Below are 18,935 nucleotides of genomic sequence, written 5' to 3'. Positions count from 1 at the left end.
TGACCATCAGTAGTCAGTACCCATATTATAAACTAGCTGATGCCCGCGACTTCGTACGCGTGGTTTTCAAAAATCCCGTGGAGGCTCTTAGATATTCCGGGATAAAAAGTAGCCTATGTCACTCTCCAGGTCTTTACCTATACCCATGCAGAAAATCACGTCGATCCGTTGCTCCGTTGCGACGTGATTGAAGGACAAACAAACACACTTTCGCTTTTATAATAAGGGTACTGATGCGAAAGTGTGTTTGTTTGTTGGTTTGTTGTGGGTTGTCCTTCAATATTGACGTGATTTTCTGCATGGGTATAGATAAAGACCTGGAGACACTATTTTATTTAGGCTACTTTTTATCCCGAAAATCAAAGAGTTCCCACGGAACTTTTAAAAAACCTAATTCCACGCGGACGAAGTCGCGGGCATCAGCTAGTTTACAATGAGGGTACTGATTGCTAAGTTGATTGTCCATCATGTCGGCAGAATCCTACCCGCAGGTACGGAGCCGAGATACCTACCATAAATATTTTACTAATCGCTCCCTTATGACTATTGACTCAGCTTCTGAGCTGAACACTACACAGGTGGGGTAGTCTGCCGCCCGTCTAGACTGGGGGGTCGCGGGGGTCGCGTGGGGTCGTGGGGGTGGGGGCGCGGGGGGTCGCAGGCCGTCTAGACAGCTGATCGACTTGCTGGATTTAAAATTGTCTCTACTTTAGGTTTCGGCTTCGAGTTACTGTGGGCGGAAAGTAAGACATTTTGTTGAGAGGAGTTTATACGTAGTGCGCACCAAACAAACGTAGCCTGGCTCTTATTTGAATACTACCCAATCAAATTCAATTAAGTGTTGTACCTACCTAGATTTATACGTTCTAGGAACTAATATCTGTTTGTAGCTTTCCAGGATTCCGTTAAAATTACCAACTAGGTAGGTACATAGTTTACCAATTAGTTTCAACTTTCAAAGTTACATCGGCCACAATAATTTTGATACGAATATTCAGACCCATGGAACTAAGGCATATTATAATATAGTTTCTAGAACGTGTCTACAAAAAAAACGGGCCGATTTGAACCTCCTTTTTGGAAGTCGATTAATTACATCGAATTTGATTCAAATGAGAATCAAATTACGTTTGTATAGAGCGGTATGGAGAGAAACCGCCGCTAAATGGTTGTTTATGTCCCTCGCTACCAAACTTGTTTATAATAAAGTGACATTACCTTTTAATATATTTTCATTCAGTAGCACAGATTCCTCGCTGAGGCCTCGTCCAGACTAACTGACTTCCTCGCTGAGGCCTCGTCCAGACTAACTGACTGTACCTACAATCTGCCAAGTATCAACTCGCAATATTACACACTAGCTGATGCCCACGACTTCGTCCGCGTGGATCTAGGTTTTTTAAAAATCCCGTGGGAACTCTTTATTTTCCGGGATAAAAGGTATCCTTTGTCCTTCCCCGGGATGTAAGCTAACTCTGTACCAAATTTTATCAAAATCGGTTGAACTGTTGGGCCGTGAAAAGCTAGTAGACAGACAGACAGGCAGACTTCGCACTACACTTTCGCATTTAATAATATATTATATTACAGATTAATCTACTCATACTAATCCTAATATTATATAAAGAGGTAAAGTTTGTTAGTTTGTTTGTTTGTCATCTCTGAAACCGAATCGATTTTGGAAATTCTTTCACCTACATAATTTCGTGCGAAGCCGGGGCGGGTCGCTAGTTGTTTAATAACATGCAAAGACGATGACGAACGTTTGTGGCAAAGCGCAAAGACGTCTGTCTCCTTTGCTGTATGGCCGGGCCCCGGGACCCGGGCCCCGGGGTCCACGGTTCAATCCCGGACACGCACCTCTAACGGAGTTATGTGCGTTTTAGACCAAATACCACTTGCTTTAGCGGTGAAGCAAACCATGATGAGGAACCCTGCATGACTGACAGTTCACATTCTACAAATTTGTAACTCGCGACTTCTTCCGCGTGGACTACACAAATTTCAAACCCTATTTTACCCCCTTAGGGGTTGAATTTTCAAAAATCCTTTCGTAGCGGATGCTTACGTCATAATAGCTATCTGCATGCCAAATTGCAGCCCGATCCTTTCAGTAGTTTGAGCTGTGCGTTGATAGATCAGTCAGTCAGTCAGTCAGTCACCTTTTCCTTTTATACATTTAGAAAATAGTCTATTTCTAGTTGTCATCGCCTTGTAACCTACAATATTATTCCCCAAAGCATATCTTTTGTATTGAATGCTTAGAGAAGCATCAGTTCGTCAGTTAGTCAGTTAGTCTGGTCGAAGCGAGCCAGTGTGTTCGTCCCCCACTCTGCAGTCTGCAGCACCAGGCGGCGACATCCAGCTCATCTGAAACAAGATATTGTTATGTTTAAACTAATTGACTACAAGCATTTCCTTTATAGCGGTAATATAGTATAGTGGCTAAGGCCGGGGCATTCCTTCGGGGATCATAGTTCGATCCCGGGCACGCATCTCTAACTTTTCACTTGCTTTAACGGTGAAGGAAAACTTCGTGAGGAAACCTGCATGCCTGAGAGTTCTCCATAATGTTCTCAAAGGTATGTGAAGTCTACCAATCCGCACTTGGCCAGCGTGGTAGACTATGGCCAAACCCTTCTCAGTCTGAGAGGACCCGTGCCTCTGTAGTGAGCTGGCGATGGCTTGTTCATGATGATGATGATTTGACTCGATCAAACCGAGAGCTTCCTCACTCTAGTTCAGTGTGACAAAGTCGCGTGTCCCAGCGGGTGTAGCGACGTCAAGGTTCGTAGGAAGAGTCCAGGTTGGGCGTCTGGTGTCTGGCGTCTGGCGTCTGGCGTCTGGCAGTGGCACGTTGTTGTGGACAACGACAAGAATGCCACGCTGCACGTCTGCGCCACATCCGGCGGTGTGGTGGTGACGTCACGCCACGTGCGCGTGTGGCGACACTCACACGGAGTGTCGCACCTCAAGTCAGTTCGTGGAAGTACAACATACGAACATCGCTAATCAGTCAGTTTATGCGAGCTAGTACAGTAAGTAGTTTTGAATAGACTTTTGGTGACGCCAACAGAAGTGGATTTAGATTTATAAAAATCCCGTGGGAACTCTTTGATTTTCCGGGCTCTGTGTACAACCTGTGGTACAACCTGTGGTACAACCTGTGGTACAACCTGTGGTACAACCTGTGGTACAACCTGTGGTACAACCTGTGGTACAACCTGTGGTACAACCTGTGGTACAACCTGTGGTACAACCTGTGGTACAACCTGTGGTACAACCTGTGGTACAGCAGCTCGACATCGCCAAAGCGTCGTCGTTGTCGTCGACGAAAACCTAACAGACGATAGGTACGGTGTTGTTATTCAAGTACAAGTAAGAGCAAGTCCAGCGACTTATAAGGTTCCGTATCCTTAAAGGAAAAAGGACTCTTATAGGATCACTTAGTTGTCTGTCTGTCTGCCAAAATCCTTCAAGGGAATCAAAACATATACGATACTTCTCGTTGAAGTAGAATCTTGAAATGTGGCAGGTTGATTTGGATGATTTGGAGCACAAGTAAATCCGAAAAACGTGAATAGGTCACATAACAACAAAAATTAAACGATGGTACTGAACCGTTCGTGTGCAAGTCCGGCTCACACTTAACTGGTTTTCTAATGACAAAGTGTTGTCAGGTTGGCGGGACATCCCAGCCTCTAGGATATGGCAGCTCTGCGTCGGTAGCAGCCAGCCGTCGGCCGACGCTCGTCGGTCGGCGGTAGACCGGCGGCAGACATTTTTTAAGTCGGCGCACAAACCGGATCCAAGGCGAAGGCAACGTGGTGCGTGTCACGGGAGTTAGCGGTGGCGAGCGCGGAAGCGTTTGATAACAGCCTGCACAGACGACGGACAGTCCTCGGGGTACTTTTTTGGCCGTCGAAATAGTTCGCTTACAATATAATCGCACCGAATAACGCACATGAGGGACTTAAAAGTGCCCCGAATAGCCGAGGATATCAACAGACCGAACCGTATAAAAGTACGGGGGTTCTCGAAAAAATAGAACTGAGAGCTGGCACGCCCCACGGTAAATTTCTTTACATTTCTTTCCGCAAAATCTGTGAACTATAGAACTACATAGAAGCGCACGCACTTCGGAATTAATTCCGGACCGGATTTAAATAGATTTAGTCCGCCATTCGAGAATCGCGATAAAAGGATGCACCTAGTATTTTCTCTGGAAACGTCTTCATAACATATTTGCTATAGAAACTCTTCATAATAACTCCTTCATAATGCCTCTATTTTTTAGGTACTCTTTTAAAAAATGGTCGACGATTTTGTAAATAAACTAGCTGGTTACCGAGTCTTCTGGATTCAGGTTTGTAAGAATTCCGTTATAATTTTCCAAAATATTTTCTTAGAGGCTAGAGCACATGTATGTTATAGAGAAAACATCTAAAATATAAAATTTAAAATTTCCAGACCGACCACCACCACGTGTTTAGTCGACGACGTTAGTCGACTGATAATATAATTTGATAAAAAAAATCGCCTTAAAAACCGCAACATCTCCTTCTCTAGACCACACGCCTGTCTGATGAGTCGTGACACAGCTCTTAGAGCCCTCGCCCACGGCGACTTTTTGTAGCGATACAGTAGCGATGCTGTCGCGCGTCCGCATCGATACAGTCGCGAAGCGGTCGCTAGCTGTGTGCCCTCGCCCACGGTCTCAGATTCAGTCGCGATGCAAACGCGATACTGTCGCGCTTCTGTGTCGATGCAAACGAGAAAAAATGTTGCACTGATGCTCGGTTCTCTATTCACGCGCCACCCTCCCTCCGTTCTTCCCCCGATGTCATCCGACAAAGTCGCGCGTTTGCATCGATACAGTCGCGATGCAGTAGCGCGTTGCAAATGCGACTAACACGCGTTAGTAGTGATGCTGGCGTGCGTTTAGTAAACGCGCGACAGCATCGCTACAAAAAGTCGCCGTGGGCGAGGGCTCTTACAAGCCGCTTCTCTCTTGGAAAGAAGTTTACTTCTCACTAGCTGCCTCGCCCCGGCTTCGCACGGGTGGCCTAACGTGTAACGTGTTCCATCATACGTCATGTGAATGTGCTACATAAACTTTTGAGCGGAATGATGCTAATGGTGGTGAAAACGGCCTTTAAATCACTTGAAATACACAACAAGTGCAAAAGTTGCAAATATACAAAGCTGTTTAATAAAAACCGCCATACCCCTTCCAGGTTAGCCTGCTTCCATCTTAGACTGTATCATCACTTACCACCAGGTGAGATTGCAGTCAAAGGCTAACTTGTATCTGAATGAATAAAATTCAAACAAAGGCTACATATTATTTGTTTGATACTATAGTGAGTCAAGATGGCAATCGGGGGGGGGACGCCCCGCACGCCCGTGCGGGCAAGCGCTGGTGACGTGCGGGCGTGCGGGGCGTCCCCCTGCCTCATACCCCGATTGCTATCTCAACCTGCCACGCATTTACTTGCAGGTAGCTGGTAGCTGGTAGCTGGTAGCTCAATCCTGTCCTGTACAAAACGGTGCCCAGTCAGTGGTTAAGACGTGCTATTCGGGAGTTCGGGGATTCGATACTGAAACTCTATCTTTTCGGAGTTGTGTTTAAAAAACAAAATATCACTTGCTTTAACGGTGAAGGAAAACATCGTGAGGAAACCTGCATGCCTGAGAGTTCTCCATAATGTTCCCAAAGGTGTGTTAAATCTGCGAATTCGTAGTTGGCCAGTGTAGCAGATTATGGCCTAAATCCTTCTCAGTCTGAGAGCAGAGCCGTGCTCAGTCAGTAATGGGTCGGTAGCGCGTTGATCATGATGATGATGATGCAGTAATGTGATTATTATCACATACGAGGTTTAATTTACACCAAAGAAAACGTGATCTCATAAAATTACGAAGTAAACAATTTGTAGCCCCGAGCTATTCTCTAAAGAAAATATATATTATAAGTAAGTAAATTACAAATACAATTGAGATGTTATTAATTAACAAGTTGTTTGTTTCGCCACTCGCCAGTCATCCTACGCATATTGTTAACAAGCTGATTATTCGATAAATCTCATTTTCACTTAATGATCCAGAAGTCCAGTCCGTCAGGACTTCGTGGAAAATTCGGAAAATATCCTTGTGATATTCCGATTTTAGCCCAATAATTATTTTAGTTATATTTAGTAAGTACATCTATAATAATTAATAAAGCTTTGATAGCCTAGTGGTTAGGACGTCCGCCTTCTAATCGGAGGTCGGGGGTTCGATCCCGGGCACGCACCTCTAACTTTTCGGAGTTATGTTAAATATCACTTGCTTTAACGGTGAAGGAAAACATCGTGAGGAAACCTGCATGCCTGAGAGTTCTCCATAATGTTCTCAAAGGTATGTGAAGTCTACCAATCCGCACTTGGCCAGCGTGGTAGACTATGGCCTAACCCTTCTTACTCTGAGAGGAGACCCGTGCTCTGCAGTGAGCCGGCGATGGGTTGATCATGATGATGATGGCACCTATAATAATATAATTTGCTAAGTCGGCTGAAAATATACTAATAATGTGTCAAATCTGAACCGACAGGACTTCAAAAATAATTCCTAACCGACTTCCTAAAAAGGAGAAAGGTTCCCAATTCGGTGTGCTTTTTTCAAATTGTGTATATAGAAATATTCTTTTCCCGTAGGTAGATATAGCTAATTTTTCTATATAGACTTGGCATACGTCAGTCATCTTTGAGAACATTAATTATTATTTATGGAGAACTCTCAGGCAAGCAGGTTATAGAATAGAATAGAATAGAATATGTTTTTATTCAAGTAGACTTTTTACAAGCGCTTTCGGGTTCCTGACGATGTTTTCCTTTACAGTTAAAGCAAGTGATATTTAAACTCCGAAAAATGATCGGAATCGAACCTCCGACCTCCAGAATAGAAGGCCTATGTCTTAATCAAAAGGCTATCACCACTTCTTAGCACCCAAACATGTTTCTATGACTTATAAAATAAACCGAACTACAACAGCTTGGAAGCGACCCCACGACCCCCGGGTAACTAATCATTATTTTTAGGGTTCCGTACCTCAAAAGGAAAAACGGAACCCTTATAGGATCACTTTGTTGTCTGTCTGTCTGTCAAGAAACCTACAGGGTACTTCTCGTTGACCTATAGAATCATGAAATTTGGCAGGTAGGTAGGTCTTATAGCAGAGATTCGGGGAAAAATCTGAAAAATGTGAATTTGTGGCTACATCACACAAAAAAAATTAAATTGTGGTCATGAACTAATAATTAGTATCTTTAATGTTCGAAGTAAATAAGATAACTATATCAAGTGGGGTATCATATGAAAAGTCTTCACCTGTACATTCTACAACAGATTTTTATTTATTTTTATGCATCATAGTTTTTGATTTACCGTGCAAAATGTCGAAAAAATACGACCCCTCGTACGGAACCCTCGTTTCGCGAGCCTGACTCGCACTTAGCCGGTTTTTTTTCAATTTTTGTAACAAATGCCATAAAAGTTTAAATTCGGTCACGGCGCGATCGATCTTATTGATTTTCGCTACCATATTGATTTTTTTGGATCTATTGTTGGAAACGCTAGGGTTGTAGAAGGGTGGAATATAAAGGGAAACTAATTTTGGGGACAAACAAGCGAATTTTTAGTCATTTAGAAAAAAGCTCGCGCCATCTGCTCTTCCGTGGAACGGTGTTTTAGAATTGAAATTCTACCTATACCTACCTACTATGTAGAAAACACAGACTTCGATAAAAAAAAAGTACAATATCAATTTCATGTTTTATACTCTACAACAGTAGGCATTATACAGGGTGTAACGAGAATGCTAGCAAAACCTTAGCGTTATTGTTTACTATACCTAAACACAATCCAATATCAATAACCATTTGTCGCATTTTGTAGTTTTAAGTATTTTTCAAACCCGCAATGTATAGTGTGCAAATCTCAGGTCTGAGAGTGGCCTACTTACGCAAAGTTCGTTGACCTCTAGTGTCAGTCAGATGTTTTTATTTGCATTATATCGTGAGCTTTTATAAAATATAGGATATTTTCTATAAAATATATTTTCCAAAATATAGGACATTTTTTTTTAAAAAAAGTAGGACATTTTCCAAAATATACGATAATTTATTTTAGTTTTTTTTTTATGGTACCATGTATCATCAGTACTATCTATCGGTGGTCTTCGTTATTGCTTGCGTTCTGGTTACGCCTGTATTAAGAGTTAGTTGAATTTTTAAAAGAGGAACCGCTGAGTTTCTTGCTAATATCTACTCTCGATAGTGAACCAACTCATATACAATGTGGTAGGTAGACTCACTTGAAGAATCGAAAGCATTTTGTAGAAAATTATATAAAAAATAAAAATATTCTCTATGATAATAGTCGAGTCGATTTATTCCGTGAAACACAAGTAATTTTCCGTGTTAAAAAGTAGATAGCCTAGGCCTGTCCTTGGGATGTCGTGAAAAGTTAGCAAACAGACAGACACACTTTCGCATATTTTATAATATCAGTATGCATTAGTATGGATGGATAGTGAAGGAGTCACGACCCTCAGCGATGTGGAAGCCGACGCAGAGTGTCGTTCAGTGGGCGACGCGCGACGCCGCACTTGACGACAGCACGCCGGAGCGTGGCGGACAACGGGTCAAGGCCCCAAGGTCGTGAACCCACACAATACCTAAATTGAAACGAATGCTAGACTACCATCACTCTGACTAGTTATATTTTGTTCAATGGCATACCGCATCGGCACTGAATACATAATAGTTTAGGCTGGGGGCAAAATGTTACTACCAATTTATTGGCCACAAACACTAAAAATTGAAAAATAATTTAATTTATTACCGAATAAATTATGTATACAAGAGTTGATATAGTCCCATAATAATATTTTTTGGTGCCGGTGCCAATTAGCTTCAGCTGCGCGAATCGTCTAGACTTCGAATTTTGATGAGACTCTACAATGGCACCTCATTGGCACCGACCCCAAAAAATATTATTATGGAACTATATCAACTCTTGTATACATAATATATTCGGTAATAAATTAAATTATTTTTCAATTTTTTGTGTTTGTGTATCGAAGTCGGGTTTCATTTTTTTTGTAAAAAAAAATTTATTTCACAATTTTTAGTGGCCCCATGGTATTAAAATATGCTATGACTGGTTAAAAATCTACTGTTTACTAAGCTATTACACTGATCGCGAGCAATTTACTCTTATCCGTTGAGGAGTTCCAGTATCTATCTTCGAAGATGTTCATCAGATCTTCACCAAATTTAAATGGGGCCAACTTTGAAGTATACCCTTTCAAACAAAAAAAGAATTTTCAAAATCGGTCCAGGCGTCTTCGAGTAATCGGGGAACATACATAAAAATTAAAAAATAAAAAGATTCCGACGAATTAAGAACCTCCTACATTTTTTGAAGTCGGTTAAAAACCCGACTAGTTAGGTAGTACCTACCTATACCTACTCCTCTTAATAAACGCTGCAATATAGAAAAATAGTTTTCAGGAAAATTGAAAGCAGGATGTTATCGCAGTCCTACGGGAACTTGACCAAAGTTATGCCAAGAACGTTTTTTGTTTCAGTTACATCTGTATTAATCATTGTTTCAAAGAGTTACTATTTATGACGCACTTGAAAAGATTTTCCTTTTAAATTTCTAAGATATTATTAATCAATTAATCGTATTAACTGCAATTATTCTCAGAAGTTATTGAACTGTCTGGCTGTCACTTACTTACTTATAAGTACAAACTTATTTAACAGGAGCCTCTCCATCACTCGCTCTATACAAAAGTGTTTGGTTCTTCTTAAAATCCTTACTAAGATTATAAATACGAAGGTGTGTCCGTCTGTCTGTCTGCTCGCCTTTCTGAAAGCTCGGCTGCTTCGTGAGCTGTTGAATCCGTTCAACAGATTTTGTCAAAATTTGTTATAGCGATAGCTTGCATCCCGGGGAAGGACATAGGCTACTTTTTATCCCGGAAAATCAAAGAGTTCCCACGGGATTTTTAAAAATCTAAATCCACGCAAACGAAGTCGCGGGCATCATCTAGTATTAAATAATACAGTTCTTCTTAAAATATGATATGAAATAGCGTATCTACGAGTAGTATGAGAATCAAGAAAATCTCTTCCACTCACTATCACTATAATTAAATGCGAAAATGTGTTTGGTTTGTCCTTCAGTTACGTTGCAACGGGAAACGGAACGACGTGATTTGTTGCATGGATATAGTTATATGGGCAGTCCTGGAGAATACAGTCTACTTTTTATTCCTTTAAAAAGTAAAAACCTAAATCCATGCGGATGAAATCATGGGCTAGTAAACTATGATAAAGACCACAATGAATAAATACTTAAATTTTTTAAAGAGAACTTACATTTCACCATTATTAGTTTTCGTCCATAGCTGGACATAAGCCTTTCCTGGAGGGCATCAAACCCACATTGACATTATTGAAGAAAACTATTCACACAGATTCATTTCACTAAAAGCACCAACTAAAATATAATCATTTAGTCAAAATAGGTTGTACACTTTTGGATAGTCAATTATTGTAGAATTTGTAAGATAATGATGAGGTGATATTTAATTACGTAAACTAAAAACAGAAGCTACGACGGCCCAGTTTTGTTTCTCCTTTCGTGACTGAACACGCGAGATTTCATCTCACGGCGCGGCACAGCCTCCCTGCGCGACAGCTGGGGGCCAACTGACACATGACGTTAGAGAAAAGCTTTTCTGCTTTATTTTCCCATGCTACCAACTAAATCCAATAAGATTGCTATTGGACTTTTGACTTAATTGCGATTGTGACAAGTTACACAAACCACAGTAAGATCATGTCGAGAGTTCCTCTCAAAGCTTTTGTTTATTATTTTTCATTTATTTCCTTTTGCTTTTAACTTGCGTGTTACTTTTAAGTTGTTACTATGGACGCCAGGCTGTTTTATAATATACCTAAGTGCGTTCTAAGTTATAGTTAAGTTATAACATTCAGAAGTAAAACAAACTTAGAATAGGTACAATCTCTAAATTTTAATAAGAGTTAACCTAGCAACTTTATTTAGTAAAGGTAACATTAAGAACAGCTTTTTCTTTTTAAATAACTTTGTATTTTTGGAAATTCCACCCATAAGAGGCTTAGATAAATAGGGCATTTTTGTATGAAAATCCGTAATTTTTCAAGTTACATATATCCATAAAACTATACGTATCCGTTTCCGTAGACTTTTGGTAGAAAATGAAGAAATACGTGTTTCAGGGTTTTCAGAAATCCTACTCCCAAGGGTGACCCCCTTGAATGGAATTGTATGAAAGTCCATCATTTTTGGGGTTCCATACCTCAAAAGGAAAAACGGAACCCTTGTAGGATCACTTTGATGTCTGTCTGTCTGACTGTCAAGAAACCTACAGGGTACTTCCCGTTGAACTAGAATCATGGAAATTTATCAGGTATGTAGATCTTATAGCTGACATTTGGGGAAAAATCTGAAAACCGTGAATTTAGCGTTAGATCACACAAAAAAAATTAAATTGTGGTCATGAACTAATAATTGTATTTTCAATTTTCTAAGTAAGTTAACTATATCATATGCAAGGTCTTCACCTGTACATTCTAAAACAGATTTTTATTTATTTTTATGTATCATAGTTTTTGAATTATCGTGCAAAATGTCGAAAAAATACGACTGTAGTACGGAACCCTCATTGCGCGAGCCTGACTCGCACTTGGCCGGTTTTTTCAAGTTAATATATATGAATGAATGAATTAATATATTCTATTGATTAAAAATCGGTTACTTACAAATAGCTAACTTTAATGGAATACTGGCCCCTAAACTAGGAGACCCGTGCTGTAGGGGCCAGTGCCTTCCCATACACAGTGAAAATTGAAATTTGAGCTTTACGACTAAAAATAAAGAAATACCTTTTTCAGGGTTTTTTGGAAATTACCGATTTTGATCAATTTCACTCGAGCGAAGCCGGGTCAGCTAATAAGTATACATATAACATCGGGCAGGCATCGAACTTGTAACCTTTCGGTTCGTAATCTCTGGCTCGATACTGCAGAGTGGCGCCAATGCAGGGTCAACGACCTGCAGATGTACCGCTCTCAGAAAAACCTTATTGCACGACTGCCAGAAAAAAGTAGTGTAGCGTTTGAAATTAATTTATTTATTTCATGACAGGACAGCATGTGCCACTTATGATATAGATGATGCCCGCTACTTCGTCCGCGTGGATTTGCGTTTTATTAAAATCCCGTGGGAACTCTTTTATTTTCCAGGATAAAAAGTAGCCAATGCCAAATGTGAATTTCCGGGATCTATCTCTGTATACAAAATTTCATATAAATAAATCGGTTATACGGATGGCCCTTTCAAATTCCCGTGGGAACTCTTTTATTTTCCAAGATAAAAAGTAGCCAATGCCAAATGTGAATTTCCGGGCTCTATCTCTGTATACAAAATTTCATATAAATAAATCGGTTATACGGATGGCCCTTTCAAATTCCCGTGGGAACTCTTTTATTTTCCAAGATAAAAAGTAGCCAATGCCAAATGTGAATTTCCGGGATCTATCTCTGTATACAAAATTTCATATAAATAAATCGGTTATACGGATGGCCCTTTCAAATTCCCGTGGGAACTCTTTTATTTTCCAAGATAAAAAGTAGCCAATGCCAAATGTGAATTTCCGGGCTCTATCTCTGTATACAAAATTTCATATAAATAAATCGGTTATACGGATGGCCCTTTCAAATTCCCGTGGGAACTCTTTTATTTTCCAAGATAAAAAGTAGCCAATGCCAAATGTGAATTTCCGGGCTCTATCTCTGTATACAAAATTTCATATAAATAAATCGGTTATACGGATGGCCCTTTCAAATTCCCGTGGGAACTCTTTTATTTTCCAAGATAAAAAGTAGCCAATGCCAAATGTGAATTTCCGGGCTCTATCTCTGTATACAAAATTTCATATAAATAAATCGGTTATACGGATGGCCCTTTCAAATTCCCGTGGGAACTCTTTTATTTTCCAGGATAAAAAGTAGCCTATGTTCTTCCCTGTGATGTAAGCTAACTCTGTACCAAATCTCATTAAAATCGGTTAAACTGAGATAGTCAAAGTCAAAGTCAAAGTCAAATGATTTATTCAAAATAGGTAATAAATTACTCTTATTGATAGTCTGGTACCTATGGTGTTAGATTTGTAAGATATAGTGGTGATAATTATAACGCAAACTTAAAACTAAAGCTACGAGGGTTCCAAACGCGCCCAGGTCTGAGAAGAGCCCACAACAAACTCAGATAGTATGGACGTATCGTATGGATGACAAGACTCTACCATCGCATCGTCGCGCGTCGGTTCGGAAACCAGTTAGCATTCAAAAGAGAATATGTAATTTAAAAAATCATTATTTTTATTCATTTTTAAAATAATTAACTATGATATCGTCACGCTGTAGGGTACGGAAAGCGATTAATGACATCACATGGCGTAAACGACAAATATTTTTCCATGTTTTAACATAAAAATATCTTCCCGCAAAAATTACTATATTTTTATGTTAAAAGAATTGAAAAAACTTGTCGTTTACGAGTTGTGACGTCATTCCATACAGCGTGACGTTCATGTTAAAAATAAATAAAAAACGTGATTTTTTTAAATTATTCTCTCTGGTAGGTAATGAATTCTAGCGCCATAAACTACCGCTATACAAAAAAATCACTTCATTGTATTACTACAGTCCACGACCCTATTGAATTGAATCAAGTTAACGACTGGAATCAGACGAATAGTTTTTTTTGGTATCGCTCCTCGGCCAGACGCATCCCCGGCCGGGCGTCGAACCCGCGTCCCTCCCAGACTGCAGATTGAAGGCGAGACAGCCGTTTGCAGGCTTTAGGCTTCCATGTCCCTTGGAAAGGGACTAGCTAGGTACCTGTACCTACTACCTACTACTATAACTTGGAAAACTTTGGAAAAACTAACGAACGTTTAGAATTTAGATTTGTGGCGGTTTAGGGGGTCAAGTGGTGCTAGTTGACACGTCGGCCTCCTCCGGGGCTCGGAGGTTCGATCCCGGGCACGATTAAATATCACTTGCTTTAACGGTGAGGGAAAACATCGTGAGGAAACCTGCATGCGTAACCTCTTAAATATGTGACGTCTGCCAATTCACACTTGACCAACATGGTGGACTACAGCCTAAACCTTTTCCACTCTGAGAGCAGACTGCTCAGTAGTGGGCCGGCGATGCGTTGTGATGATCATGATCTGGGGTACTTTGAACTTTCCTTCTACCTACTTTTCTAGGTGATATCACTGCCCTGCCCATATTATAAATGCGAAAGTGTGTTTGTTTGTTGGATTGTTGGTTTGTCCATCAATCACGTCGGAACAGAGCAACGGAACGACGTGATTTTTGCATGGGTATAGTTTAAGACCTGGCGAGTGACGTAGGCTACTTTTTATCCCGGAAAATCAAAGAATTAGAAAGACATTTTTCAAACAAAAACAAAACTAAGTACTAATTAAAGTTTTTACTTTTTTTTTTTTTATTCAGATACAAGTTAGCCCTTGACTGCAATCTCACCTGGTAGTAAGTGATGATGCAGTCTAAGATAATAGCGGGCTAACCTGGAAGGAGTATGGCAGTTTTTATTAAACCCATACCCGTTTGGTTTCTACACGGCATCGTACCGGAACGCTAAATCGCTTGGCGGCACGGCTTTGCCGGTAGGGTGGTAACTAGCCACGGCCGAAGCCTCCCACCAGACCAGACCAGAAATTTAGAAATTATAAAATTCCAAACCCCTGCCATGAATCGAACCCGGGACCTCCCACTATTAAGACCACAGCGCTCACCACTGCGCCAGGGAGGTCGTCAAAAAAAATTAGTAGTAGACATCAGATTAGTTGTAGGTAGGTAGTAGATAGACATTGTGACATGCATATTTTGTCTAAAGAGACAAAATATGCATGTCACAATGAAAATACAAGTTTTTTGATGACATTTAAGTAAGAAGTACTAATTATTATTAGATAGATTATTGACATATTGTGTTGCGAACCAAAGTTTCAGATTTGTATTATAAGTTATTTTAGCTACGAGCTAGAGACATGACTCGCGAACAGACAGACAAACAGCAGAGTGACATTAACAGGGCTCCGGTTTTACCCTTTGGGTACGGAACCCTAAAAACAATAATCACGTCCACTAAGATTTACCAAAATCGGTCAAGTAGATAGATATTAATATAATCTGGTAAACAGCTGATAGATAATAAAACATAAAATGGAATAGTGCGTAGACTGATTAAAAAGCTAGACTAAAGTCTAAAGTACTGTGTAACTACGTGTGAGGTAGTGACAGCACGACGCGACGTTACGATGAATAACACGACAATTACCATTGTTTAGTAGTCAATATTTGTATTAATCGATCAACAACATTTGTATTAAACGTTTTTTATGTGAAAACAAGTAAATAACTAATGAGAAATACAATGATGCCACGAATTCTCAAACTTTGTTTTGCAACTAAAGTTTGCAAGTAAAAAAATCGGTTACACGGTAAGGGACAAAAAATAGGTTAGCTGCGTCTCTGTTTATCACATTATTAGTAACTTTATCTGTGCTCTCTTTTTAGTGTGAATGAGAAAGCAAACGTTCCTTTGTCTAGATTTTTTACTCCGTCTACGGAATAGTGGCAAATATGAGCATGATTGTAATACATAAGTGAGTGGCTCCGACCTTGAGCCGATATACGACGCGATACGGCGGCTCCCGACCTGCCCTACGCGCCGCCGCGCCGCGTCACCCGCGTGGCGTGTTGTGCTATCTTCTCTATAGGTATATACAAACCGGCCAAGTACGAATCAGACTCGCGCGCACTGACAGTTCCGTACTACAATCGTATTTTATCGACATTTTGCACGATAAATCAAAAACTACTTATACTAGATCTCGTGGAAGTTTGCATAGTAATGTACATCATATATTTTTTTTAGTTTTATCATTCTCTTATTTTAGAAGTTACAGGGGGGGGGGGGACACATTTTACCACTTTGGAAGTGTCTCTCGCGCAAACTATTCAGTTTAGAAAAAAATCATATTAGAAACCTCAATATCATTTTTGAAGACCTATCCATAGATAGCCCACACGTATGGGTTTGATGAAAAAAAAAATTTGACTGTTTGAAAAGACTGTTAGGCGGTACGAAGTTCGCCGGGGCAGCTAGTTATAATATGTATACAAAATTCAAAGTCCTGACTGACTGACTGACTTATCAACATACAGCCTAAACCGCTGGCCCTAGAGACATGAAATTTTTAGGGTGTGTTCTTTGTAAAAGTAGGTATCCAATAAGAAAGGAAATTTTGAAATTCCACCCGTAAGTGGGATGAAAGTTTGTATGAAAATCCGTATTGGAACTTGGTATGGTGTTAAAGGACTTTTGAAAATTCAACCCCTCCGTTGATTTTTCAAATTCCACCCGAGCGAAGCATCTATAGTTATGTAGGTATATGTCGCAGGGAAATGATAAAAACCGGGATTTGTTCAAATCAGCAGATCAGCAGATGTTACAATAACAACTCAATTTGATCATTTCACTGATAAACATACTGAACATACTGTAGTGAGCAGTGAAACACCTGCACGCTAATTCACAACTCAGTGTTCAACGATGAATAATAGCCACTGAGCTCATTTGATATTGGTTGGTTCTACATTGCTGCTTTACTGAGTGACATTAAAATAAGTTTTCGTAGGAAACCTTCAATGGATTAAAAATAAATGTCAAATGGAAAAAAAAGCTCGGTGACTGTCATTAATCGTTGAACACCGAGTTAGCGAATAGCCTCGCTGATAATAGTGAGACGTCCTAGAGAGAGATCTAGTGTGCACTTCGCTTAATGTTGAAGTTTGACAGTTTGAGTGGTAACAGGTTTCTGCTACTCGCCACCAGGATCTCCACTTAAACAATAGAAGAGGATGCAATGTTAGAGCAAGACAACACACCTGGCAGAAATATCAAATACTCTAAGGAAATATCACAGAGGAGTTACTCAGAAGGACAATTTGAAATTGGGACGGAATATTTCAAATCCTCTATTCTAGAATTCGTAGCAGTATAAGTCCCGCAAATGGCTATTGCGCTGGAACCATGTCTCATTAACATCCAAATGATGTCATTTTGACGTCAGCCGAAATAAAAATACCATCAGCTCGAAACTTCAGTCTAGTGCTGACGTTACTAAAATGGCGGCCACGCGCATCAGCAATATAAAAGGGGAGGTTCACAGCATCAGTCAGTTCAGCCAAGTACTCTACATATTCTTTGGTTCAGTTGAGAGGACTCAAGTCCAAGAGATATAACATGCGACAGTAACCGAAGCGGGAAGAGGCAGTTGAGTGGAGAATTCAGTACTAGTGGTGTTCCAGCTCCAGCTCCAGGTTCCGTGCTGAAGTTCGCGCGGTAAGCCCAGGTTACCAAGGATCTTCAATCTAATCGCGAAATCCCAAAAGAAGGAGAAGGTCAAAATCTAGACGATTCAGGATCAAAATCAAGAGTTTCTTCACTCTAGTTCACTCTGCTCTAGGTGAATGCAATCGTCACTGAATGCAAGGTATGAAACTAAGGTCTACTAGCCCCGCTGATTATTAGGGTTCCTCACCTCAAAATGAAAAAAGGAACCCTTTTAGGATCACTTTGTTGTCTGTCTGTCAAGAAAGCTATAGGGTGCTTCCCGTTGTCCTATGGCAGGTAGGTAGGTCTCATAGCGCACGTAAGGGGGAAAATGCAATAACCGCGAATTCCAAGTTTATAAGCTTTATGGTTTCTGGGATTTCGTGTTTAATCAGTGAGTGAGTGGTATTTCGTGATTAATCAGTGAGTGAGTGGTATTTCGTGTTTAATCAGTGAGTGAGTGGTATTTCGTGTTTAATCAGTGAGTGAGTGGTATTTCGTGTTTAATCAGTGAGTGAGTGGTATTTCGTGTTTAATCAGTGAGTGAGTGGTATTTCGTGTTTAATCAGTGAGTGAGTGGTATTTCGTGTTTAATCAGTGAGTGAGAGGTATTTCGTGTTTAATCAGTGAGTGAGTGGTATTTCGTGTTTAATCAGTGAGTGAGTGGTATTTCGTGTTTAATCAGTGAGTGAGTGGTATTTCGTGTTTAATCAGTGAGTGAGTGGTATTTCGCTTTTATATAATAATTATATAGATTCATAATTTTAATACCCCTAGTGACTCTCGGAAGATTGAGACAAATAATCTAAATATATAAAAGGAAAAGCTGACAGACTCACTGACTGACTAACGCACAGCCAAACTACTAGACGGATCGGGCTGAAATTTGGCATGCAGATAGATGACGTCAGCATCCACTAAGAAAGGATATTTGAAAATTCAACCCCCAAAGGGGTTAAATAGAGGTTTCAAATTTGTGTAGTCCACGCGGACGAAGTCGCAGGCATGTTAGCGGATGCTTACGTCATAATAGCTATCTGCATGCCAATTTTCAGCCCGATCCGTCCAGTAATTTGAGCTGTGCGTTGATAGATCAGTCAGTCACTCAGTCAGTCAGTCACCTTTTGTTTGGCATTCTGCACGTGACAGTGAGCCCTGACAGTTAGCGTGTCACGGTTCAAAGACGCCATGATAAGTCCAATATGGCGGATATGAGCCGCCACAAACGCGTCCACCGAGCCGTATATACGTTGGTTATCTGCCGCCGGCCACGTGGCACGCTCAACAATAATAATAATAGCATTATTATTGTTAGCACCAACATGGGCTCCCAAGTCCCAACCCTGGCCGCAAAGAGACACACACACGCACACTGCAGGCCTGTCGTTGTCGCCACACGCACACAC

At 40.4% G+C, this 18,935-nt stretch overlaps 1 long non-coding RNA gene across 4 annotated transcripts in view; it reads right to left on the bottom strand.

Annotated features, from left to right (window-relative positions):
* Positions 1–18,935, bottom strand: part of LOC138402785 (uncharacterized) — a 92,916-nt gene that overhangs the window by 2,819 nt on the left and 71,162 nt on the right. For all 4 annotated transcript variants that reach the window (XR_011237120.1, XR_011237118.1, XR_011237119.1 and 1 more), the window contains exon 4: positions 1,219–2,370. This is a non-coding gene — a long non-coding RNA (uncharacterized lncRNA). The remainder of the gene's footprint in view (positions 1–1,218; positions 2,371–18,935) is intronic.

Source organism: Maniola hyperantus, chromosome 9 (genome assembly GCF_902806685.2).
Source record: "Maniola hyperantus chromosome 9, iAphHyp1.2, whole genome shotgun sequence".
Lineage (NCBI taxonomy): Eukaryota > Metazoa > Arthropoda > Insecta > Lepidoptera > Nymphalidae > Maniola > Maniola hyperantus.
This window is presented reverse-complemented; position numbering and strand designations above follow the sequence as displayed.